Source organism: Panthera uncia, chromosome E1, assembly GCF_023721935.1.
Source record: "Panthera uncia isolate 11264 chromosome E1, Puncia_PCG_1.0, whole genome shotgun sequence".
Taxonomy (NCBI): domain Eukaryota; kingdom Metazoa; phylum Chordata; class Mammalia; order Carnivora; family Felidae; genus Panthera; species Panthera uncia.
In genome coordinates this window covers 37,267,710-37,275,643 of record NC_064814.1, presented here as the reverse complement: position 1 = coordinate 37,275,643, position 7,934 = coordinate 37,267,710, and the positions used below count along the sequence as shown (strand labels likewise).

Below are 7,934 nucleotides of genomic sequence, written 5' to 3'. Positions count from 1 at the left end.
TTCCACATATGAGTGAAATCATCTGGTACTTGTCTTTCTGTGACTGACTTGTTTTACTTAGTGTTATACCTTCTAGATCTGTCTATGTTGTTGCAAATGGCAAGATTTCATTCTTGTTTTACAGCTGAGAAATATTCCACTGTGTGTGTGTGTGTGTCCATTCATCTACCAGTGGGCATTTGGGCTGCTTCCATAATTTGACTATTGTAAATAATGCTTCAATAAACAGGGGTGCATATATCCTTTCAAACTGGTGTTTTCATATCCTTCAGTTAAATACCCAGTAGTGGAATTACTGGGTCATATGGTAATTCTATTTTTAATTTTTTGAGGAACCTCCATACTGTTTTCCACAGCGGCTGCACCAGTTTGCATTCCCACCAGCCGTGCACGAGGATTCCTTTTTCTCCACATCCTCACCAACACTTGTTGCTTCTTGTGTTTTTTAGTTTAGCCATTCTGACAGGTGTGAGGTGGTATCCCACTGTGGTTTTGATTTGTATTTCCCTGATGACAAGTGATGTTGAGCATCTTTTCATGTGTCTATTGGCCACCTCTAATGTCTTCTTTGGAGAAATGTCTGTCCATGTCTTCTGTCCATTTTTATTGACTTATTTGTTTTTTTTTTCAGTGTTGAGAGTTAGAAGTTCTGTAAATATTCTGAATACTAACACTTTATCAGATATGTTATTTGCAAATATCTTCTCCCATTCAGTAGATTGTCTTTTTGTTTTGTTGATGGTTTCCTTTGCTATGCAGAAGCTTTTTATTTTGATGTAGTCCCATTTTTCCTGCTATGTTTTAATGAAATTAATCATTGCATGGTAGGAAAGATGGATTGGAGTGGGGCAAGGGAAAAGGCCAAGAGATAGATTTAGAGATGTGTCATTCAGGAGTAATGTAAATTCTGCTTCAAAATTTAGTGGAGACAACAGAGACTGAAAGGAAGAAAAAGAAAAGGACCCAGCAGAGCAGATGTTGGTAAATAATGGAGAAGAGCAAGGACTCACTGGTGACTTCACACTTTTAGGAAAGGGAGGAGAACCGAGAGAACAGGAGAAGAAGGGATTGATGGAGAAAAGGGTGAGTGGTTCCACATGGAAACCCTGATCTTCACAAAATGGTTCTATATTCAGTCAACAAACATATGTTGAGCCTAAATGGTGTCAGGCACTAAGAATATAAATATGAACAGACATGGTTCCTGCCCCCCAGGGACTTTATGGTATCAGTAGGGGAAGCAAAGACATCAACCAATGCATGCAGTGAAGTATAACAGATGCTTTTATCCACAATGTCAGTCTAATTAGACCGCAGAACAAGGAGGTGATTGATTTCACTAGATTTCAAGGAGGAAGTTACTCAAGAACTGTGTAAATGTTCTCCAGGAAGACTTTGAGGGAAAACATACTCCATATGGAGGGACAGCATGAGAAAAATACCAGTGAGTGAAACATGACATATTCTAGACTTATAAGTTGGTCTGACACTTGGGACTATCAGATCCAGAGCTGAGGCTAGAGATGCCTAAAGATACCATGGCATGGACAGTAGTGTGGGCCATAATACAGAAAGAGGGAAGGATCAAGACAAATGTTGTGTTGGGGGTGTTAGAACCCTAATGGGAGTTCAGGACCCATGGGTTTGATGTCAGAGGAGAGTTCAAATGGGAAGAATCAAGGACAATTCTTCCTTTAAGGTAGAAGGGAAGGAAGAAAGAGAAGGTAGAGGCATGTTGAAATAGGGAGGGGGAACTGACTGGCCTAGGAGGTCCACCCTTGACCTTCCAGAAAAGTCAGAGGCAAGAGCATTAGTTCAAACACGTTCCTTGAAAAATGAAAGTTACTAAAAATGACAGGAGATAAAATAGAAAAATCTAAATAGCCTTATATCTATTAAATAAAGCTAATTTGTCGTCAAAAACTTGCCCACAAGGAAAACTCCATAATGATGGTTTCACTATGAATTTGACCAAACATTTAAGAAAGAAATAGTATCAACCCTCTATAAACTCAGAAAATAGAGGAAGATGAACATTCCCAACTTGTTTTACAATGCCAGATTAACCCTGATACTAAATCCTGACAAAACATTACAAAAAAGAAGAAAAGACAACAAATATCCCTCATGAACATAGATCCTTAACAAATTGTTAGCAAATAAAACCAGCAAGACACAAAAATATACATCATGACCAAAGAGGTTTATCCTAGGAATGCAAGATTATTTGAACACTCCAACTCATTAATGTAATTCACTACATTAACAGAATAAAGAAGAAAAAACATGACTGTTTTTATCAATTCCAACACCTGTTCATCATTTTTTTTAATCCGAGCAAATTAGGAAAAGAAGGAATTTCTTTAACCTGATAAAGTACATCTATGAAAAACCTACAGCTAACGTCATATTTAGTATGATTTTTAATACACATTCTCCCTAAAATTTGGAACAAAACAAGGATGTCCAGTCTCACTACATTTATTTAATATTTTGTTGGAGGTTTTGGCCAGGAGCCAAATTGCTTAATTAGGCAAAATAAAGGAATAAAAGTCACAGAGATCAGAAAGAAAGAACTAAAACTTTATGCACAGATGACATGACTTTTTATGTAAAAAATCCTAAGTAACCTACAAAATAGCAACTAGAACAAGTAAATGAACGTCGCAAAGTCACAAGATAAAAGAATAACACTCACAGATCAACCACATTCCCATATACTAGCAGCAAACCATTGGAAAAAGAAATTTTAAAAAACCTCATTTACAATAAGGCCAAAAAACATAAAAAATACTTAGGAATGGATTTAACAAAAGATGTACAAGAACTATACCCTGGAGATGGCTTAAAAGACGCTGAGATAAGTTAAGGAAGACATTTTTGTTTTTGTAGGCAAAGACTCAATATTGTTCAAATGTCAATTCTTTCCAATTTGATCTACAGATACAACACAATCCCAATCCCAGTTTCCAGCAGGCTTTGTTTTTGTTTGTTTGTTTGTTTGTTTTTGTTTATTTGTTTGTTTCTAAGTAAGCTTCACACTCAGCCCAGGGCCCAATGTAGGGCTTGAATTCACAACCCCTGAGATCAAGAGTCAATGTTCAAGTGACTGAGCCACCCAGACACCCCCAGCAGACTTTATTTGTAGAAAATGATGGGCTTATTCTAAAATTTATGTGGAAATGCAAAGGACCTAGAATATCCAAAGCAATCTTGACAAAGGAAAACAAAGTTAGAGAACTTAATATTACCTAATTTCAAGGCTTGCAACAAAGCTGGTATGCTATCTTCCAAACAGTATGGAAGTATAAAGAGACACATATAGTTCAATGGAACAGAATAGAGAGCCCAGAAACAATGAGGAACCAAGCAATCTTATGAATAAAGCAATCTTTTAACAGGTATGGCTGGCAAAACTGGCTCTCAATATGGAGAAACGTGAACACTGATTCTTATCTAGCAAATACACAAAATTTAATTTGAGATGAATTATAGATCTAAATCTAAAAGCTAAAATTATCAAGTTTCTAGAATAAAACTTAAGAGAATATCTTCATGATCTGCAGATGGGCAAAGGTTTCTTAGGTAGGAGGCAAACAATAGAAGAAAAAATAATTGTCATCCAGATTTTATAAAAATTAAAAACTTCTGCCCATCAAAACTACAGTTAAGAAAATAATGGTGTGCAATGGCTGCAAACAGTGGCTTCCTCAGTAATATATGCAGTCTGTTGCTTGTGTGGGTTGTCCTAAGGGACCTTAGAGACCACACTTGCCAGTGAACATGCATGTCTGAACTCATGCTGTCCCCAGTCTAGGCTCCAGACAGTATTCAGAGTGTCTTTGGAAAGTCTCAGGGCACAGTGGTCATGGTCCACATTGGCCAAGTTGTCATGTCCTTCCACGCCAAGTTGCAGAACAAGAAGCATGTGATTGAAGCCCTCCATAGTGCCAAGTTCAAGTTCCCTGGTGGCCAGGTGGTCCACATCTCCAAGAAGTGGGGCTTTACCAAGTTTAGTACAGATGAATTTGAAGACACGATGGCTGAAAAACAGTTTATCCTGGATGGCTGTGGGGTCAGATACATCCCTAACTGAGGCTCCCCAGGGCAAATGGTGAGCTCTGCACTCCTGAGAGCTTCTGCACTGCCCCTCCTTAGGCCCACCAATAAATCCTAATTGCTACCCAAGAAAGAAAATGATGACAAGTCACAGACTACGAGGAAATATTTGTAAAACATTTCCATTAAAGGAATTGTATCAAATATATACAAGGAACTAAAACACAAGAATAAAAGCACAAACAACCCGATAAAGAGAAGGACAAGAGAATTGAGCAGACATTTCAAAATAAGGTGGATGAACTAAATGTATGCCTACCCTATGACCCAGTAACTCCACTTCTAGGTATTCACCTAAAAGAGAAGAAAACATACATCCACAAAAATACTTGTACAAGAACATCCCTAGCAGTTTCATTCACGGTAGCCTCTAACTAGAAACAACTCCATGTAATGGGAAAAATGGATAAACAAATTCTAACCGTTAATGGGTGATACAAAAGGAACACAGCACTAACACATGCAACAAAATGGATGGATCCCCAAAACGTGATGATACTAGTCAGTTCCATTCACATGAAATTCTAAAAAGGTCTGTCTAAAAATGAAAACTGATTGCTTCTGCAAGATGAGAACAGTGATTGACTGGAAATGGGCATGAACAGACTTCCCACATGATAGAAATGTTCCATATCTTGATAGGGATTTGGGTTACACATGTGTAAGCATTTGTCAAATCTCCTGGAAGAATATACTTATACTCTGTGCATTTTACCATTTCACTGATATAAATTTAACACCCCAACACACACACACACACAAACCACAAGCAAATATTGAATTCTGCTTAATGATATGCATGCTGAAGTATTTGAAGTGAGGTATGCTGATGATCTACATCTTATTTAAAAATATACCAAAAATAAGATGTATTGAAGGATAGATATATGGATAGATGTTTGAAGAAGGGAGATAGAGCAAAATGTTCACATTTGAAGAGTCTACCTGCTGAGTAGCCAATTGTGAGTACTCACAATTCTTTTCATGTTTAAAATTTTGCAATAAACCTTTGGGGAAAGGGGAGTCAAAAGATGGGATGCAAAGCTGATCAAGAATGGAAAAATCTCACAATAGCCTTGAGGTGAACCAGGAAGGAGTGGTCAGAATTTCCTGGGTGAAAGAAGGGTTCAGCTAGGTTTCTATAGCCCTTGTGTGTCAGAAAGTCAGTCAGCCTGTGTCCCAGCCGTTCTTTTTCAACAGTCACACCCAGTCTGCCCGATCACACCTATCCAATAGGACATCTGAGAGACAGCATGGTGACATTACATTTTCCATCTCCCCATGAGAGAGTGTCCTCCCCACAGGAGACCGGAGATTATCCCAGGACAGGGACTAGGTATCCCCCAACAGACTAAATGCTTACTTTATTTTTTTAAGTTTATTTTGAGAGAGAGACAGAGAGAGTGGCAGAGAAAGAGGGAGAGAGAAAATCCCAAGCAGGCTCTGCATTGTTAGTACAGAGACTGACGCGGGGCTTGATCTCACAACCACCAAATCATGACCTGAGCCGAAACCAAGAGTCAGACGCTTAACCAACTGAGCCACACAGGTGCCCCTAAGCACTTACTTTAATTTTTTAAATGTTTATTTATTTTTGACAGAGAGAGAGAGAGAGAGAGACAGAGCATGAGTGGGGGAGGGGCAGAGAGAGAGAGGGAGAGAGAGAATCCTAAGCAGGCTCCAGGCTCTGAGCTGTCAGCACAGAGCCCGCCATGGGGCTCGAACTCACGGACCACGAGATCATGACCTAAGCTGAAGTCAGACGCTCAACCGACTGAGCCACCCAGGCGCCCCCCCGCTAAGTACTTACTTTAAATAAGACCTGGGTCTTCCCCATCACACCGTGAGCTTCCTCAGGCTAGAAGTTAGCTCTTCCATCAGTTTGGGAACTCTGTTAGGATGGAGACTAACTCCACCATCAGAAGGCTGCCCTGGATGTATCTGCCATTTGACAGGGGCCTTTCAGAGAGCTGTCAATTGTTTCCTGTGTTTCTCCCATGATTCCCACTTGAGCTGTGCAGGTTGAGTGCACTCAGCAGAGAGTGAGAGAGGAGTTACTGACAGTTTCCAAGCAGGAATGCTCCAACTTCAATCATCCCGGAAGCTGACACTCTTTTACATTTAGCTAGGGAAAAGCAACATGAATTCACTGTAGTGATTGAGACTTTACACGCCCTAAAGTGAAGAAATTCTAACTTGAGTTTCCCTCAGCAACTGTAGCTGGGCAACGTCACCCCCAGGCATTGGCAGCAGGTCACAATGCTCAACAGCTCATTGGGCAGGTGGAAGCACATCCGCCTTCACACACCTGGGCTCACAGGAACTAAGGGTGGGGTGTATCCAGATATCCAGAGAAAGGGGGAGGGTGCTGAGGCTCCAGGAAGAACAGACAGGAAAAGAGAGAGGGGGAAGAGCAGAAGTGTTTTCTCTGCTTCTCTTCTTTAGAGAACCCTATGAGACAACTAGTATATCTCCCCCTTATCTCATTCTCTCCCTCTCTCTCTCTCTCCCTCCCTCTCTCTCTCCCGCCCTCATGAGTACACAGATGCACAGCTTAAAGTATGATTCATGTTCTCAAGGGTAGGTTCCCTAGCAACTCATGACACTTTTTCAAGGGGTTGCATGATTGGACGCTAGACACCTGGCTGAGAAATGGAACAAACTTGGTTATTCTATGGGATACAAGATCTACTCATCTCCCATCCTTCATGCCAGTTTCCCTAGAGCTTCCCCCAACCTCTGACCCCTATAAGTTTGATTACTTTCCAGATTTTCTTTGGGACTCGGCTTCTAACATGATAATACAGTTTGTTTTTATTATTCTGGGTGACATGGAGAGAGAGACATTGAGCCAGGCCATGAGAACTAATCTCCCATTTTCTATGCCAAAGTTTTTCAAAGTGTCACCCTGTGCTTCTTCCAGTGATAGTAAACAAAATAACCTGAAAGGTCTTTCACTACAAAATAACTAGCTCCTGCAAAAACAGACTTAAGTGCATTTCTGGGGTCAACATAAGTAAGAGAAATATGTATAATCCCATCCATCCCCCAAATTTACTGAAACTAGGGCAACAAGTAATAAGCAGCAAGGAAACGCAAAAGACAAATGTTGGAGCAGATAAAGATACTTACATTCACCACTGCTATTTAACATTGTGTTACTAGAACAATTAGACAAGAAAAAGAAATAAAAGGCTTCTACGTTGGAAAGCGTGAGGTAAAACTACCTTTGCTCATAGATGACATGATCCCATATGTACAAAACCCCAAATAATTCACAAGAAACTGCTAGAGCATTCAGTTCAGCAGAGTTGTAGGGTATAAGATCAGTTGTGTTTCTATACACCTGCAATACAGAAAGGGAAGTTAAGGGAACAAAATCATTCATTATAGCATCTAAAAGGTTAAAATATTTAGGAATAAACTTAACCAGGGGCACGAAAGACTCATATACTGAAGACCACAAAATTGCCAAAAGAAATCAAAGAAAACCTAATGAAACGGAAACTTCGGGGAGCAAAATTTACCACCCCAAAATGCATCTCTTTGGCATGTGGGTTATTTTAAGCTGATTATTTTTAAGAAATAGAAGACTCAGAAGTTTTTCTTTGTTGCCTCCCTACTAACTGCCTATCTAAAAGAATTTAGACAGAGGACCTGTTCCTGGAAGGGAACGATCACCATAGATGACTACAGTATAATATGAACTAGGTGTCATAGACAGAAAGGAACCCAACAGAGTAATGTTAAAATTCCTCTGTGCCCCATTGTTTCTGCATGGCCCAGAAAATATTTGTTTACCAAACCTTTACTCT

At 39.8% G+C, this 7,934-nt stretch overlaps 1 pseudogene; it reads left to right on the top strand.

The window, feature by feature from the left end:
* Window positions 1–3,661: 3,661 nt before the first annotated feature.
* On the top strand, window positions 3,662–3,770 carry LOC125927717 (uncharacterized; annotated as a pseudogene).
* The last annotated feature ends 4,164 nt before the right edge of the window (window positions 3,771–7,934 follow it).